Genomic DNA, 18,387 nt, shown 5'->3' on the forward strand with positions numbered 1-18,387 from the left:
TATTGTTGGCTGTATCTTTTGTAGGAAATATCTATTATGTTTAATTGCTGCTTCAAATTAACAATGTCTTTCATAGCATTTTCACACATTGCTCAATGAAAAACTCTTGATCAGTGTACCTTCAGTCTGTGCCCTGTGTGATAACTTCAGAGTTCTATACTCCTGACCTGGCTTTGCTGGGGAGAGTTGCCATGGGCACTATCTCCATTTGCTCTTGCTGCTCTCTCACTTAAGTCATTCCAGAGTTACCAGATTGAACTGAACCTGCACAAATGCTCTCAAGTGTTTAGTTATGTAAAAAGATTTGGAATTTAACTTTGGCTTTGGTTTGTGGGTTTGGGTTTTTATAATTAGGAGGAGCTGGAGTGATTTTGTTTTTGCAGATCAGCTAAGCAGAGGGTTTAATGGCAGGACCGATTGCTGCTCTCCTTCTCTGGGGTTTTCCATGTCATTAGTCTGTCTGACACTATTGGCTATAAAATGGTCAGTCAATCTCCCTGGCCCTGCCCACAGTGGAGAACCTTGAGAGCTGTGGGCTGCAGGTCACAGGCCATGATGAAGTCAGCCCTAGGCAATAGCAGACAGCTTGGATAAGATCAGTCCTGCTGTCTGTCTGTTATTACCTGAAATTACTTGGGAGGTTGTTCCCTCACTTCCCTGACTTGTAGGTGCATCTCCCTCAGAAGGGCTGTTGCTGCTGAGTGTGCTGAGCTGCACTTGGAGCCCTTCCCTTAAATCCGACCTTGTGGTATGCCTGGGCAGGTGGGAAATGAGCAGCAACGCCTTCAAGTCCAGACTCCACTCCTCTGTGAGGCAGCTCCTGCTCAGTGTAGGTAGCAGAAACTCCCTATAGATCAAAGTTAGTTAATAAACATGCTTCAGGTTTGTGATTTGTGGGGTGTTGTTTGTGATTCCTGCACTAATGTGAGAGGGGGACAGTAGTGGCAATGATATTAAATGCCTGGCTCTTGTGGAAGTTGTGCTGTACTTTTTAACTTACAGCTTAGGAAAGTGGCAGGTGGAAGAGGAGAAGAAATAGCCATAGAAAAGTACACAAAACCAAAGTTCACTATCCCCTGCCTCGACTTCAGCTTGTAAGATGCCCTTGGGCTGTTCCTTTGTAAATAACCATATTGATGAGATGACCCAGAGGTGTTAGAATGTTGAAGGAAGGAGACCAGGACATCAGTTGATCATCACAGGCCCAATTTTATTGATCAGCACGGCGGGTTAAATACAGTTTGTAATTAACTTCATGCATATTGCAAAAGTTGAGCTCAGGATTGGTTAGTTACATATCAGCAGTTACACCTACTTTTACATTCCTATGGTCCTACTTTTGATACTTTCTACATATTCTTAGGAGATATTCAGGACTAATCTCTACTCCCTTTCTCCATGTTGCAGCAAGGCCACTGATTGCTAACTGCTGACATCTTTCAGCTTGCTGACTGCTGATTTCTCAGCTTAACCAGTGGCAATATGTCAGCATGGCCTTTCTCAGCTAACCAACTATTAATAAAGCTCTCCACATTAGAAAGTCTCTTTTTCCCAGCCTCAAGACCAAAGAAGTTGTCGAGATTCCTTGGCTCTCATTCTCAAGGTTGTTTATTTGCTCTTATCTAAGACATTTTCTTTCTGACCTGCTGAGGTCTGTCTGGCAGGTTGGGTTGAGGCACACTGAACGCCCTCAGGGCAGTGTTACCGTTTTATACTAAAAATTATGTGTATTTTATTTACAACAATTTTCCAATACCTATCACCTCTGTTAGACAGTCTGTCTCTACTCTAAACCAATTCAAAAGTGCCACCATCACAGCAGAAGATGGAGGACCAGAAAGAGAAAGACGGGACACACCCAGATTCCTCCATCTTTGCCTCTTGGACCCCCATTCTAAAAGCCAAATTCTTCTTTTCCACCCTGGGATAAATTCACTAGCATTCTACTCAAACTCTTGTGGCTTGTAACTCCTCACACAAAGTTGGTAATTTTTTCCATGGGCTAAAATCAAAGGCAGAGGTGTCTTTGACTCCATGCCAAAGTCTCTGAGCCGCCTGCCAGGGTCTCAAATCCTCCAGGGCAGCCAAAGGAATGTCCTGGGTTCCAACAATGAGAAATATTGTACTTGGCCTAATTTGAGAAATGTCTTAGTTATGGAAACAAATTTTCACTAGATTTGTAATAAAATGGTTTGAAAGGAACATCAAGATCATCTTGTTCCAACCCCTTGTCATGGGCAGGGATGTCTTCCATGAGACCAGGGTGCTTGGAGCCCCATCCAGCCTGGCCTTGAACACTTCCAGGGTGCATTATCCACAGATTCCCTGGGCAGCACACGAGGCTGGCGCTGGAGCTGCTGCTGCTATTAGGCTACAATTAGCAAGGGCTGAGCGTTCAGTCCCAGAGGCCAGGCCTGAGCTTTGCTCCCTGCTGTTGGATCGTGGCTGCGGTGTGATGAGCCAGACTGCTCTGGGGGATTGATTGATTGATTGGCTGAAGCTGCTGTTCAACAGTAGATCAATGTGTGGGGCAGGCTCACTTTGTACATTGTGCATAAAAAGAGGGCAGCAAAGGGCTGAGTATTTCAAGAATAAATGGATATTTATTAGGGATAAAGCCTGCAATCATAAATATTTCCACAAGATGTAGCTGCTGCTCTTTGAAATAGGGGGTTTATGGGATAGTACTTCCAGAGCTGGAGGGTGTCCCTCTTCTTGAGTTGTGCTTAATGCTAGTAAGACAATTGTTTTTATGGATTTCTGTTGGAATGGATAAAGAGCTGCACAGGGATGTATGATAAATAGTAAACTGTAAGTAGTGACAATTCTCAGGAGTTTTTGTGCTACAGGTGCCAAAGCATTCCAAACTTGTGTGTACCTTTAGGAAACTGATGCAGCAGGGAGCACTGGGCTCTTCCTTGCCTTCATGTATTCTTTCAGGGTAAAATGACTTTCTACTCTTCTCCCTGGTTTTCTGTTATTTATGCAGCATATCTCTGGTCCAGGTTGCTGGGTGAAGAGAGGGGAGACTTAAAATGTATTTGTTGTTTCTTGAATATAGCAGCTGTACAGACACCACCACCCCCAGTGTGTTGATGCAGGGGAATACAGAAGGCCAGTAGAGACCAGGATGCCAGATACAGGTGCAAGTGTTGTTTTGGTGCCTGGAAATTCTTGTCTGATATCAAAAGTTTTATTAAGAGTTACACCTTGTGTGTCCAGTTACTGCCTGTTGATAATAAAAACTGGAAATTGCCATATTCTTACTGGAATCTGTGACCCCACCTGGGAAATCTGCCTGGGGCTCTCTTTGTTTGCTGCTTGTGTCAGTACCTACAAGAAAACTGACAGTACGTGGAAAGCAATGCTTGAATGGAGATGGCTGTAAAATGCCAGGGCACTGAGCAGGACGAGTGAGCAGCTTTTGTATGTATGAGCCCGAGGCTTGACTTCAATGCACTGCCTTGGACAATTCTTTTCCTTGCCAAAGGCTGTGGGGCAGGCAAGGCCTCTGCATTTTAAACTGCTCAGAAAGGATGGTTGATTTTTCCTTGCAATGTGTACCACCAACTTAAGACTCCCACCATCTGTAAGAGTTTAGTGTTTTGTAATTCCTACCTGAAAGCATCATTTCAGTGTTGCCTTCCTTATTTAAAGAATTGTTCTTGTTACTATCCTAACGCTGGACAGTCCTCTCAGAACTCACCTTTCTGGTGTACAATGGAGGTGCCTAATACATGTTAGTCAATTTGTGTGAACAGTTGTGTAGAAAATACTCATGGGTTTAAGTAGGATTAGTTTTTTTGTACTAAGAATTAAGCTGTCTGTTTTTTGCATTGTTGCCATTTACTTACTGATGAACTGCCTGCTCTGCAAGCAGTTATAGGGCAGAAAAGTGATGCTACTTGGTGCTTCTGCCCACTTAGTTTTATTTATTACTTATATGAAAAACTGTCAGGTGCTGTACAAACAGAGGAGCTGTTCCTGCTCCAGACAGCCTGTTTCCAGCTAAAATACTTGAGAGGATGTATTTTATTTCACAGCTGATTCAGGTGGAGCAAAGGTACTGAACCTTCTTCCCAGCCATTTCTATTCCTGTTCCACCAAAACCAAATTTCAGCAGAATATGCATCATGGTCCAAGCACAGACTTTAGTCTATTGCACAGTTAAAGACTTCTGTTCAGAAATTGTATCTTAAATCTCTTTGGAGTCAGGGAATCTCTCCAGGTTGATTCTACAGTCTGTGGGTTATATGGTGACCAATTTTCCAGTCCTGTTGTGCAGCTTTGACAGCACAGAGTATGTAAAGAGAGACCACAGTTTGACATGAGGGAGTTTCAGCAGTCATCTTGGTGTGAAATTAAAACCAGGCAAGGGCTGAATCAAACTGACTTCAGCTGGACTTCTAAACATACAACTCTACTTTTTACATTGCAAGTTAAACCTCCAAATCAAGTATTTTTCTCCTCCCTGATGTAAAAATTAAAACACAGAAGAAAACCAGAGAAATAATGAAGGGTCCTTTTTTTACTCAGTTTGGAGGATGAATTTATTACCTGAATAAAAACCAACAGAATATCTTAAAGCAGAAAAGGGGAATTAGTGCTAGTTTTCCATTAGAAAACAAATGGTAAAAGCATTTAATTGCAGCATGTTACCTTTGGCTGTATGAGGACTCTCCATCTCTTTAAAAGTCATTAGATCATGACATGAATAATCCTTTTATGGTTTTGAAAAAATCTGTGTGGTTTGACTTTGACAAATTGATCAGTCACAGCACCTACTTTCTTACAGATTTCTTTTCCTCTCCAGCACATCTAATACAGACAAACTAAATCCTCTGTATTGGTCATGGGGAAGAAAGTTCCTTGTGAATTTTGTCCTATTTTGGATGATAGTGCATGTAAAATTAACAGCAATTTACACCAGCTCTTTGCTTTTCAGCTCCTGCTACCAGATTTTTGCTGGTGATGTCGTTGCTGTTTCAAAGTCTTTCTTGTAGTTTGCAACAGAACCTGTGTCAAACCCTGATATTTTTTTCCTCCTCTTTGTGAGAGGGTTTCACAATGAAGTTCTGCTGTCCTCCAGAGGTTTGTGGTGTAACTTTATTCATCTCTCCTGGTCTGGGTGTGTAAGGGGACAGTCGCTTGGGTGTGCGCCCTGTCAGAGCACTGCAGGAGCTGCTGGGGCTGGGAGCAGCCTGGCTGTGGGAGTGATGGGTCAGTGTCCCAGGAGATGACAGGGACCGGCATCCCCGGATGTCTGAGAGATAAGTAGAGGGCTATGACACACAGACGGGATGAAGGCAGGGTGCTGGTTTGGGAATTACTGGGAGGGGTTTTGGAGTCCAATTTGGAGGTGGGGGGGTGTCCATGAAGTGGCCCCTTAGGCCCCATGAAAGCCAAGTCTCACTTTTGATCACAGTGCTGAGGTGTTCAGGGCAGAGCAGTCCCGGTGTGTCTGGTGTCACTTGTCTGCTGTGCATTATGTGTTGTTTGTGTATCTCCTGTCTTTTACCTTAGCACATTGAGGGGCCTGTCAGAAACCTTGGCATCATTGTTAGCATCTGTGATCTCTGCATTCCTTGGCCTGGCACCCAGGCCATAGAAATTTTGACTCGGGAGCTCAGACAGGCATCAGACTCTCCTGCCTTTGGAAGCATCCAGTCAGATGTCTTGTCAGGTCTTGTTCTGAGCTGTATGGACAGCTGTGCCCCACCTGGATCCATTGTGGAGGAGTTGGACTTTAACACATGTCAGGACAGGTAGAGGATTCTGACCATAGGATTCTCAGGCATCCATCTTGGCATTTCTTGGAATATATAATTTCGTTGGCATCTTCTTCCTCCAGGTTCTCTGAGCCTCATTAGCTCACCATCAGTCTCAGCTCGGTCCTCTCCTTTTGCATTCTCTCAGTCCTTGCAGCCATTTTCCTTGCCAAGAGATTTCTGTTCCTGTTGTGTCCCCGTTGTGTGTCCTGTCCTGTCTGTCCTGTGTCACGGGTGTCAGCACACATTTGTGCCAGGGCTGCTCTGCCCTGCCGCATAGCCTGGTGCGATAGGAGAGGGCCCGGGGACTTGGAATGTGTAATGTGGGGTGTAGTTGGACTCTAGATGGGATTTGTAGATGGACACAAGATGTCTGGAGCTCTTAAGTTATCCTGCAGCACTTGGACTTTTGTCCTTTCTTTCAGATGCACCTCCTCAGGTGACTGCAGTAGTTCTGTAGGTTCCATCTTCTCAAGGGTACAGGGCTCAAGCATAATTCTTCCAGAGAGTTATCTCAAGTCCTGGTTTATATTGCACCTATGTTGGCTTATATTGTATCTACCTTTATTGCATGTACCTATGCTGGCTTATACTGTATGTACTTACATTGCATGTAGTTATGTTGGTTTATATTGTATGTACCTGTGTTGGATTATACTGTATGTACGTACATTGCATGTACCTGTGTTGGTTTATACTGTATGTACCTGTGTTGGCTTATGCTGTGTGTACTTACACTGTATGTAAGTGCATCACCTTATATTGTCTGTACTTACACTGTATGTCAGTGTGTTGCCTTATATTGTGTGTAATTACACTCTATGTACGCTTGCACTGTATGCGTTGGCTTATATTGTGTGTCCTTAGGTTGTACCACTTATGATCGGAGCTGCCCTGGCCTGGCCCGTAGTCACAGTTAGGTAGAACAGATATAAAAACTTTACTGTTCATCTGTCTTTTGTGAGATTTTGGGTAGATAATTTATTGGTCCAGAGTGGGGACAAGTCCTAGCTGTCAGATAGCCACTCGTTGACCCTTCCTGTTGTCTCACAGGTCCCCGAGGCTGCTGATTTCCCCAGGATCTGCCATTTACTTCAAGGAGCAGCAGCCAGAAGATGTGTCACAGCACGTTCTTCAGCGTCTCAGGTAAGGGCCGCAGTGAGCGTGTAAGTGGCAAGAGTGTGTCAGTGTGTGTGAGAGCACGTGGCTGTGTCTGTCTGTGTCTGCTCGTCTCTGCATGTGTGGGCACATGCTGAATGGATTTAACCTTGTGTATATGACTTTTGCTTTTCAGGTTTTTCAACTCATTGTTAAATTAAGAATAAAAAATCCCCAGCCGGGTTATATTGTATGTACTGACATGGTATGTACCTATGTTGGCTTAAAACCCAGAAAAAGAGACGAAGATGAGCAAGAAAAAACCCAGAAAAAAACCCCAAGATGGGCAAGAAAAAAAACAAGAAAAAAAAAAGCAGAAAAAGCCCCAAGATGGGCAAGAAGAAGCCCAGAAAAAAAATTCCAAGAAGGGCAAGAAAAGACCCAGAAAATACCCAGAAAGAATCGCAACCAAAGTATAAATATAGTAATGTGTTTCAAATATAAGCAGATATATAAAGAATTGTTAAATTATTTAAAATATAAAATAACATAAATCAATACGAGCCATAATACAAGTAATACTGTATATGTCTTATTATAGTGTATTATAGGAAATAGATATAAAATAGATATAAACATAGTATATGAATATGGTGTAATATATAACAAATGATAGATATGATAAACATAAATATAAGTTTTTTAAAGTAGTTTAAAATAAAGGGGGGTTTTGTTTTTTATTTGGCAAAAGCAGGGGTTTTAGTATAAAAATTACAAATACAAATAATATAAAGATAGAAATCTAAGTATTGAAATAGATCATAAATAGCTAAATATTAATATAACAATTAAAATATAAGAAAAAATAAGTTGTAGCAGTAGATATGGTACATAATTTAAGAAATAATTTATCTCTATTATTTGAATAGGATACATATCATGATTAATATAATGCTTAAATATAAACTATAAATATAAATGTGAATGTAATCATGCAAGCTATAAATATAAAAATATTTCAATATAGTTTAGAAGAATAGAGCTTTTCTCTATTTATTTAGTTAGGATGGGATTTTTATTTTAAATAATAAAAGCATGATAGAAATGTAATTTTAAAAATAGAAATATACAATCAGTATAGAAAGATATTTATAAAACCACAACATATAAATAAATATAAATAATAGGAATAAGCAGAATATATTATATAAATTATATGCTACATCAATGTCCACTATAAATATGCATGTGAATATAAATACGAAAAATAGAAATATCAAATTTATTTAAATATGGTTTTAAAGCAAGGGGGCTTGTTTGGGTCTTGTCGGGTAAGAGACAGGTTTTTGGCCTTTAAGAGGAGTTTTTTGCGGGGGTCGCCCCTGTTCTTTTTTGCCGCCTTCCCTGCCCCAGCCCCGAGGCGCGCTGCGCCCCCGGCTGGGGGGGCGGCAGTGCTGCCGCCTTGTGGGCAGAGCGCGGTACTGCAGCCCTGCGACGACAGGCAGCCGAGAGGCCGCCATGTTGGGAGTGGCGTGTTGCAAATGTCACGGACTTTTTTTGACCTTCTCAAAATGGCGGCCCCAGGGCGGGAAAAATAAGGACTCCGGTCCGTCTAACTGGACTGCCTGCACAGAACACCGACGTCATGGCAGCCCCGACAGATTTTTTTGTGGCACTTTAAGCGTATACGACACGGACTACGTGCTCAATGGCGCAGCGGCCGGGCACATTTAGGCGGGTTGCTCAGAGGCATCTGGGTAAACCCCTATTTCTTCCGAGGGTCCTCTTTCAGTCGCCATCTCGGGCAGGGCGCGTCACGAATGTCACGGACTTTCTTTGACCTTCTCAAAATGGCGGCCAAAAAGGCGGAGAAAATAGCACACCCCGGTAAGTCTGCCGCCCTGTGGCCACAGAGCGGTACTGCAGCCCCCGAGCCAGCGCCCTGCCTCTCGCCGCTGGGTGCCGGGGGCGGCGGAAGGACGCGGCTGCCGAGCGAAGGAAGGGCGAGGGGCGGGAGCGAGCGGCATCGGAACAGGGCTGCAGCCCCCGGGCCCGCGCCTGCCCCGCTCCAGGCGCTGGGAGCGACCGCGGGCCGGACAATCCCGGCGGGGCGGCCCCGGGCAGGCAGCGCAGGAGGCGGAGCGGGGCCGTGGCTCTCCCCGCCCTCGCTGCCGCCAGCTTTGGAAGGTCGGGCCGGGCGCCCGTCCCGTCCCGCCGGCTCCCGGTCTCTGTAAACTCCTCTCTGGCTTCGCAGGTCCGTGCTGGAGAGTGGGAGAAAGGGCCCTGCTGGTTGCCGTGTCCTCGATGGGCAGCGAGCTCTGACCTTGGCCGGATGGGCTGCTGAGTAATGGAACAATGGGGATGCGCTTTTATGTATTTAGTGACCTTTACAGATTTCTCCCCCTGCTTCAGGTGAGCGTGCATCATTGCAGGCTTGGGATTGAGTGAAATGCGCTGAGGAAACCAGCTCTGGGGAGAGAGGGAGGGAGGGAAATCCTCTGTTAACATGTGCCTGTTCTTCTGTCAGACTCATCACGGCAGGACGGCGTGAAGACTGAAAGTGTAAGAAGATGTGGAGGGAAAGAGAGAATCTGACAGGAGCATTGAACGCACAGGTGCACGAATTCTGCTTTTGGGTTGGATTTAAACTCAGAAGTTGTAAGGAATTTGGGAAGGAGAAGGGACATTTCAGAAGGAGAAGGAGTTGTTGTTACAGTCCTGGCAAAATCTTTTGTTCTAGCTGATAAAAGAAGTTAGTTTAAATTAAAAAAAAATTAAAATGTGGGGTTTTTTTCCTTCACTATTGTATTCATTGGTGGTATATGGTGTGTTATTTCTTGGTATTATTAACTCTGTGTAAATTGTTTTTTGAGTGAAGCTAACTTTCTGGATGGGTTTTCAGGTAGGAATGGATGGTATTTCAGGTAGGATTAATTTCAATAGGTTTCTTTCATAGACTTCTCATAGGTATTACTGGGATTTTGGTATTGTTTACTGTATGTATAAACATACAGATTTGATAGGGCCAGCTGGGCTGCTGGAGTTTTGGGTGTGAATTTATTAGATGGCTTTGGTTAAATACAGAATAATTATGTAAGTTAACAGCAAATGACCCAATTTATCCAGCTATGCTACCTAAACACAAAGTTTTATGTCTTACCAGTTTTCTGTTCTTCTGCTCCAAGTAGCTGTTGCAAAAAAGAAAGCACTGTTATTTTTGTGAAGAGTTTTCTTCTATAACCAAGCCCTTTACTCCCCTTGAATCTGAGAGGCCAAACAGCTGCAGCTGTTCTGAGGGCTTTTATACCTGGTAGGATTTGCCCCCTCCCTTTTCCTGGGTGCCATGGGAACGAGAGGCGGGCACCATCGGGGGTATATTAACCCCAGCCTTGGCTGAGGGGCTTCATTCCCTCTCTGGGATGTGCTGGGGTAGGAGTTCTCCTCTCATTTCAGTGAAAAGGCTCTTTCAGCTCATCTCAGCTTGTTTCCAGCAGGTGTTTCTGGGCATCTAAAGCAGCAGAGGCTTGGAAGAGACTGTGAAGAAGACAGCATGGAATACAGGGAGTATGTAGGTTCACAATTGTGGGTTTTGTGTTTAGGGGTGTTAAAGCACCTTTGTAATTTCTGGTTTTGTTCTTGTTTTGTTTTTTATGGTTTTTAGGAGGAGCACGCCTTTCAGAGATTCCAGGTTGTGTCAAGCACAACACTTTTTGCAGCAGATTGATTGTGTCACAGGAGGGATCTGCCCAGTGTCAAGGATGATGTTTGAGATTGAGGCTTCAGGTGAGTTGAGGATTGTGAGTGGGAGAGGGAGGGTGAGCAGGTATCCAGTTAGGAGTTCTTGGGAGGGGGTTTGCAGGCAGCAGGGTGAGAAAGGGTGTTTATTTGTTTATTTGAGGCCCCCCCCCCACAAGGCTTCTAGCAGAGGCATTCCCATGTCTTAGAGCACACAGAGTCATCCACTGCACTCACAGGAATGCCATTTAACTTTGCCTTTCTCTAAGCCAGGTGCCAGCCCTAATAAAGGCCACAGCCTTGGAATCAGGATGAAGCTGGAGCCTGAGGGAGCCAGGCACACTCAGGAGAGGGCAAGTAGCTGACTGGCTGGGATTTGGCCCACATAACTCTGGACTCATTCTTTGGTTTTGGTTTTCTTTATTGTAGCTGACCGAGAGGCTCACAGGCCATCACGAGGCTCTCTGAAGCAGACTCATTTCAGGTGCAACGTGGATTCCCATCACCGAACATCCAAAAGATAAGTTGGGAGCCACGGCCTGGAGATGGGGGTGTAGCAGGTTGGGAGTTCTTGGGACAGATTTAAAAATTAGCGGAGGGAAAAGCAAACTTCTCCAAGGGCCTCTTAGGACAGCTAAAGGGAGAGGCTGTACTTTTGATGGCAGCTTTCAGGCGGGCAGTGCAGAACAGCTCTGGTTTGTGTCGTGGTTTCCGGTGTGCCGTGTTCCCTAGTGTGTCTTTGGGGTCCCTTTTGCCTTCTTCCCTCGAGGCCCTCACCACAAGCATGATGTGTGGTGTTTGATGTCCCCCTGTTTGTCACGTTCTGTGTCACGGGTGTCTGCACACATATGGGTGCCGGAGCTGTTCTGCCCTGCCGCATGGCCAGCTGCAATGGGACAAGCCCTGGGGAGTGTAAATTTGTAATGGGGGCTGTACTTGGGCTCTAGATGCTATTCCTAGATGGACCTAAGGTGTTTGCAGCTTGTGAGTTATCCTGGTGGTGTTTGACACATGTTCTGACTTTCTTTCAGGTGCAGATGCATTGCATCCATGGCAGAGGGTCAGAGTTAGCAGGTGCCGGGCCTTCCTAGGAGCACGGTGAGTAGCAGACTTGTGGGGTTTTGGCCGATGGGGTGCCAAGATCAGGCACTGATGTTTGGTTCTCTTTACTCTAGCTGTCTGAGAGACACCAGCCCGGTGACAGCAGGACCTTCCCAGCTGACGAGGTGGCCTTTCTTTGCACGTGGCACGGACTGGCATCGCCAGATGTCTGAGAGATAAGTAGAGGGCTATGACCCACAGAGGGGATGAAGGCAGGGTGCTGGTTTGGGAATTACTGGGAAGGGTTTTTGAGTCCAATTTGGCGGTGGGGGGGTGTCCATGAAGTGGCCCCTTAGGCCCCATGAAAGCCAAGTCTCACCTTTGATCACAGTGCTGAGGTGTTCAGGGCAGAGCAGTCCCGGTGTGTCTGGTGTCACTTGTCTGCTGTGCATTATGTGTTGTTTGTGTATCTCCTGTCTTTTACCTTAGCACTTTGAGGGGCCTGTCAGAAACCTTGGCATCATTGTTAGCATCTGTGATCTCTGCATTCCTTGGCCTGGCACCCAGGCCATAGAACTTTTGACTCGGGAGCTCAGACAGGCATCAGACTCTCTTCTGTCTTTGGAAGCATCCAGTCAGATGTCTTGTCAGGTCTTGTTCTGAGCTGTATGGACAGCTGTGCCCCACCTGGATCCATTATGGTGGATTAGGGCTTGAAAGAATGTGAGGGCAGGCAGAGGATTCTGACCATAGGATTCCTAGGCATCCATCTTTACTCTTCTTGGAATCAATCATTCAGTTAGCATCTTCTTCCTCCAGTGTTCTCTGAGCCTCATCAGCTCACCGTCAGTTTGAACTGAGTCATCTCCTTTTGCATGCTCTCAGTCCTTGCAGCCATTTTCCTTGCCAAGAGATTTCTGTTCCTGTTGTGTCCCCGTTGTGTGTCCTGTCCTGTCTGTCCTGTGTCACGGGTGTCAGCACACATTTGTGCCGGAGCTGCTCTGCTCTGCCGCATAGCCTGGTGCGATAGGAGAGGGCCCGGGGACTTGGAATGTGTAATGTGGGGTGTAGTTGGACTCTGGATGGGATTTGTAGATGGACACAGGACATCTGGAGCTCTTAAGATGATTCCAACATCTCTTAAGTTGTCCTGCAACAGTGTGACTCTTGTCCTTACGTTTTTTTCAGATTCAGAGGAATTAAATCTGGGCCAGAGGGCCCCAACCCCTGTGAGGGGATTCCCCCGAGCAGGTGAGGTCCCATTTGTCTGTGGAGCAGAAGTGTACATGGTGACTCTGTTAGAGCTCTGTTGTTTGTCTTTCTTTTTAGGAAGTGAATCTGGATAGCAGCAGTCAAGGTGAGCCGTGGAGAGAAGTGGTTGTTATTGCTCAGCTCTGAAGCACATCAATTTTTCAGCAGCTTGATCATGTCACAAGAGGGATCTGCCCAGTGTCAAGGATGATGTTTGAGATTGAGGCTTCAGGTGAGTTGAGGATTGTGAGTGGGGGAGGGAGGGTGAGCAGGTATGCAGTTAGGAGTTCTTGGGAGGGGGTTTGCAGGCAGCAGGGTGAGAAAGGGTGTTTATTTGTTTATTTGAGGCCCCCCCACCACAAGGCTTCTAGCAGAGGCATTCCCATGTCTTAGAGCACACAGAGTCATCCCATGCACTCACAGGAATGCCATTTAACTTTGCCTTTCTCTAAGCCAGGTGCCAGCCCTAATAAAGGCCACAGCCTTGGAATCAGGATGAAGCTGGAGCCTGAGGGAGCCAGGCACACTCAGGAGAGGGCAAGTAGGAATGCTGTGCCCCAAGCAGGGGTGCTTTGGTTTCTGCTGAGCAGGGCTTGCCCTATTCAAGGACTTTGCAGTGTCCCTTGGTACACCAGTGCAATGGTTTCTGCTGGGAAGGAAAGGATGAGCGTTGTAGACAGAGGCAACTAATGCACCTTAAACACCTTTGCTGTGTCTCTGTCCTTGTTTGAGACGTGGCCATCCACACCCTGGAAGGGGACGAGATTATTTCAATTTTATTTCTACTACAGGTTTTTTTGATCCATTAATGTATTTAAAGCCACTTTTTTTATCGTGCCCTGCCGTACTGTCTGTTGCTGTCTCAACAATGGATGTATCTGTGAGAGGACATCACTCTCCTGGGCAGTGAGTGCTAGAGGACAAAGCCCTTAGCTTAGCGTTGTTGGGACCAAACAAGGCAAGGAGTCATTGGTTTTCTTATTTTACTTCTTCCCCCATTTGTCATCCAGACTTCAAAATGAAGACCTGTAAATGCCTAGCTCTGTCTTGTGTTTAATGTGTTTTTATTTGCTTTTATGTAACCGCAAAAAGCAGTGAAAGAAGAAATGTGACTGGATCTCACTATTACTGTGTGAGGGCTTATTTTAAAGGCTGATGTATTTATGTTCTCTTTTTCCACTCCAAGCTTGACTTTTCCCCTCGTTTTTCCAGGTCTGCTGCATTGGGTGTCCCAAGGAGGGCTGGGTTCCTCAGCAGGGGTCTTAGGAGTTGGTGCTGATTCTACTTTTTCTGAGGGTGTATCAAAGTGTGCTAGCAGAATGATAGTTTTCTGCACTGGAAAGCTTTCCGTCAATGCCATCAGTGCACGTACGTGTTTGAATTGTGGAACCAGACGGACTAAGGAAAGCCAAGGCCCGTAGCGGATTTCTGTTTGCTCTGTCTGTGAGAAGCGGGCTGTGTGCTGGACAGGGAGAGGCGCTGTTGGAGTGGCATCGGCGCCAGGTGTGAGCTGTGAGGATGATGAGGGGCTCGGAGCAGCCCAGGTGTGAGTGTGAGGATGATGAGGGGCCAGCTCCTGCCGGGGCGAGGCTGTTTTAAGGGGAGGCTGTGCCTCAGCTCCCTTTTGCATGGAGCTGCTGAGTGGAGGGGTTTATGGGGCGCTCCTGGCGCTGTCTCACGGAAGGACTGCGAGAGCTTCTCCCAGGGTCGGCGGGAACTGCTGGATTCGCGCTTGGATACGTCCAAGCATCGCTTAAAGGAGGTGCCAAGGGACGAATCTTTGTGCCGGGGAGCAGCAGCCGAGCAGGTGAGCCCGTGTGGGTTTGGAGCGGGGAATTTTGTCCTTCCCCTTTGCAATTTCATCTTGCCAGTCCCTCCCTGGTTCCTCAGGAACAACAATGGAGTTTGTGAGGACGAAAGGAATTCAATTTGAGGGAAACAAGTTCTCTTCCAGTACTGGCTGTGTTTGAACTGGTAGGGGAGTCACCCTTTACCGGTGGTTTTAAGGGTATTGCTTGAAGGAAAACCAGAGTTTTCCAGGCTGTTAGGGGAATCCTGTGATCTATTTTAAGGGGAAAAGTATTGTTGTGGTGTTATGGAATTGATTTGAGAGTAGCCCCCCAATTTTTCATCACCCTAGGGTTCAAATAGAGGGAGCAGCCCTAGTGTCCCTCCTTTTCAAGGGTTTGAATGGAGGTGGAAATGGCCCTTTGCCATCAGTCGAAGGCTTTCATTTGAGGAGCGCCCCTTCTTTTGTGCTCTCGTAGGGGACGAACCTGAAGGGGAGAGGACACTTCTTTGCCCTTGTTGAAGGGAGGCGAGCCCCGCCTGCGGCGTCAGTTTCGGGCTTCGGTTGCGGGAAGCTGCAGCTGTGGCAGCGTTTGCAGGGCTGCAATGGGGCCGTGCCGCTGCATGGGAGGGCGCTTGTGGTGGCCGCGGCCCGGGCCGGAACGTTGCCGCTCGGGAGCGGCGCTGGCACGGCCTGGGCAGCTGCCGGGGCGCACAGGGGATTTGGCGCGGCCGGGCCGGCCAAGGGCGGCGGTGGCGGAGCCGCGCCGGTGCGAGCCGAGGGGAGCCGCGCCGGGCCGGCCAAGGGCGGCAGAGGCAGCGCGGGCGCTGCTGCGGCGGCCCGGGCGGTGCCGGCCGCTCCGGCCGCTCCGGGCGCGGGGCTCGGGCGCCGCCGCCACCCCCGGGCCCGGTGCCGGCCCCGCCGGGCAGGGGCAGCGGGCGCGGCTCTCCGGGCCGGCGCCGGCCCCGCGTGCCAGAGGAGCCGCCGGAGGAGCCGCTCTCCTGGCGGGAGCCGCGCTCCGTCCGGGGCCGGCAGCGAGCGCGGGCTTCGGCTGCTCGCAGTGCTGGGGCGGTGCCGCGGTTCGGAGGCGCTTTGTCGGCATTGATTGCATCATCGTGCTTGGTTTGCAGCGGGTGTACGCTAAGGGCTACGGTGTTCTTCCTGAGTGGTGCGGTTCTCGGTGCCGGTGGGGATGATAAAGGTTCGTTTCGGATTGGGTTTCGTAGTCGGATATGTTTTTTTTGCCGGGGTATTATGTTTAGAAAGGCGCGCAATGGTTTTTACGGGTCGTAGCGCGAAGCAGCGGTTCGGATTTTAATTCTGTTGAGGTGGCTTTTATTGGCGTGAGCGGGTAGTGTTTGTTTCGGTGGGCTTTTGAGGTAGCGTCGTGTCGTTCATAGCAGCGGGTTTTTAATCTCGAGAATTGCATGTGTGTTTATCGTCTTCCAGGGCTTTTATTTATTTGGTTGGTTTGATTGTAGTGTATGTTTTATGGTTGCGGGTAATTTGGGAGACATTGTTTATGGTTACGTTTGTCTTTAGGCTTTGTGTTTGTTTCTAGGTGTTATTTTTATTTTGATAGCTTGAGGCACTATGGGTTTATTCAGTTGGGAATAATATTTTTGTTGCAGATTTAAGTTTATTTGGTTTTTGGGATTATTCTTGTTGTTGGTTTCTTCATTTTCTTTTGGTGTTGTTGTTGTTGTCTTGTAATGTATTTGAGTATTGTTTATCAGGGTTTTTTTGGGAACGTGGGTATTTATATGGTAGGTTTTTAAAGTTTTTTTTTTACTAGGGTAGTTAATTTCTTAGTTTTTAGCGGTTGAGATGTTTTCCATTTTGTTAATTAGTTCGGTTTTTAAAGTTATTTTTACGGAGGATTGTTTATTCTTTGAGTTAGTGTAGAGGTAGAATTTTGTTGGTTTTTTTTTTTTTTTTTTTGTTTAGTAACGTTCAGGGTGAGTGGCACTGTCTGGAGTTTAGAAGATTGGTTTGACTTGTAATTTGCTGTGTGTGTTTCTATAGGGTTTTCTTTTCTTTTGGTTCCATTTTTCGGTCGTGATGAGAATTGTTATTGACAAGAGTGTTCTTTGTTTTTTCTCTGACGCTTGTTTGGCTGTTGGAGGTGTCTCGATGTTTTTGGAAGATATTGGTGGGAATTTGATGCTGTTTGTTCTGTCATTTCATTTAGGAATTGGATTTTAAATATACAATTATAACTCTCACTATATTGAAACAAAAGAAATAGATGTGTAGAAATGGGAATGAGCCAACGTTATTTTTATATATTCGGTCAATCTTTAAAATTTAACATGGAACATAAGTCATTATATGTTGCAATTAGTTATTCTATTTTTTAATAGAGCATTGTGTAGGCATACGGATATATGAATAGAGAATATAAATGGAAATACAACCCAAACAAAAAAGCAAATATAGAAATGTATTGCAACTATATGCAGATATATAAAAAATTAGTAATGAAGTGTAAATATACAATAACATAAATTGATCCAATATATAATACAAGTAATACTGTATATCTCTTTTTAAAATATATTATAGGAAATGGATATAAAGTAGGTATAAATATAGTACACGGATGTGATATATCTATCATTTTTTGTATATTATGATAAATACAAAGATTAAAAAAAAAATTAAGGTAGTTTAAAATAATGGATGGTTTTGTTTTTTCTTTGCCAAAGCAGGGATTTTAGTGTAAAAATTACAAATACAAATACTATAAAGGTAGAAATCTAAGTATAGAAATACATCATAAGCACATTAAAGATTTATATAAAAATTAGAAATATAAGGAAAAATAAGGGGTAGCAGCATATATGGTACATAATTTAAAAAATAATTCCCGTATATTTTTGGATAAGAGGCATATTAGATGTAGTTATGAATATAATGCATCAATATAAACTATAAATATAAATTTGAATATAGTCATGCAAGCTATAAATATAAAAATATTTCAATATAGTTTAAAAGAAGGGTTTTTTGTATTTATTGAGTTAGAAAGGAATTTTAATTTTAAATAATGAACGTGTTCTAGAAATAGAATTTCAAAAATATAAATATAGAATCAATACATAAAGATATTTATAAAAACACAAAAGATAAATAAATATTATTAGTAGGAATAGACGTAATATAGTATAAGGAATAGACATAATATACTGTAGAAATTACATACTGCATCCATGTCCACTATAAATATGCACTTGAATATAAATACGAAAAATAGAAATATCAAATTTATTTAAATATCATTTAAAAGAACGGAGCTTGTTTTGGTCACGTCGGATAAGAGGCAGGTTTTTGGCATTTATTTCAGAGCAGTTTTTGTCTGGGGTCGCCCCTGTTCTTTTTTGCCGCCTTCGCTGCCCGCAGCCCCGAGGCGCGCTGCGCCCCCGTCTGGGGCGGGCGGCAGTGCTGCCGCCTTGTGGGCAGAGCGCGGTACTGCAGCCCTGCGCCGGCAGGCAGCCGAGAGGCCGCCATGCTGGGAGTGGCGTGTCACGGGTGTCTCGGACTTTTCGTTGACCTTCTCGAGATGGCGGGGAAGTGGAGGACCCCAGTGGGCGTAAGTGAACTGCCTGCATGGAACACCGACGTCATGGCGGCCCCAACGGATTTTTCTGTGGCGTTTGAAGCGTATCCGATACATGCTGTGGGCTCAGCGTCGCCGCGGGCGGG

The 18,387-nt window shown here is 45.5% G+C and overlaps 1 long non-coding RNA gene across 1 annotated transcript; it reads left to right on the forward strand.

Annotated features, from left to right (window-relative positions):
• The first annotated feature begins 8,593 nt into the window (after positions 1-8,593).
• Positions 8,594-14,458, forward strand: LOC141727171 (uncharacterized). The gene is made up of 11 exons (XR_012578216.1): positions 8,594-8,753; positions 9,121-9,278; positions 9,394-9,481; positions 10,361-10,430; positions 10,528-10,649; positions 10,875-10,954; positions 11,031-11,085; positions 11,633-11,699; positions 11,777-12,893; positions 12,972-13,125; positions 13,351-14,458. It is a non-coding gene; the product is annotated as an uncharacterized LOC141727171 (long non-coding RNA).
• The last annotated feature ends 3,929 nt before the right edge of the window (positions 14,459-18,387 follow it).

Source organism: Zonotrichia albicollis, chromosome Z (genome assembly GCF_047830755.1).
Source record: "Zonotrichia albicollis isolate bZonAlb1 chromosome Z, bZonAlb1.hap1, whole genome shotgun sequence".
Classification (NCBI taxonomy): Eukaryota; Metazoa; Chordata; class Aves; order Passeriformes; family Passerellidae; genus Zonotrichia; species Zonotrichia albicollis.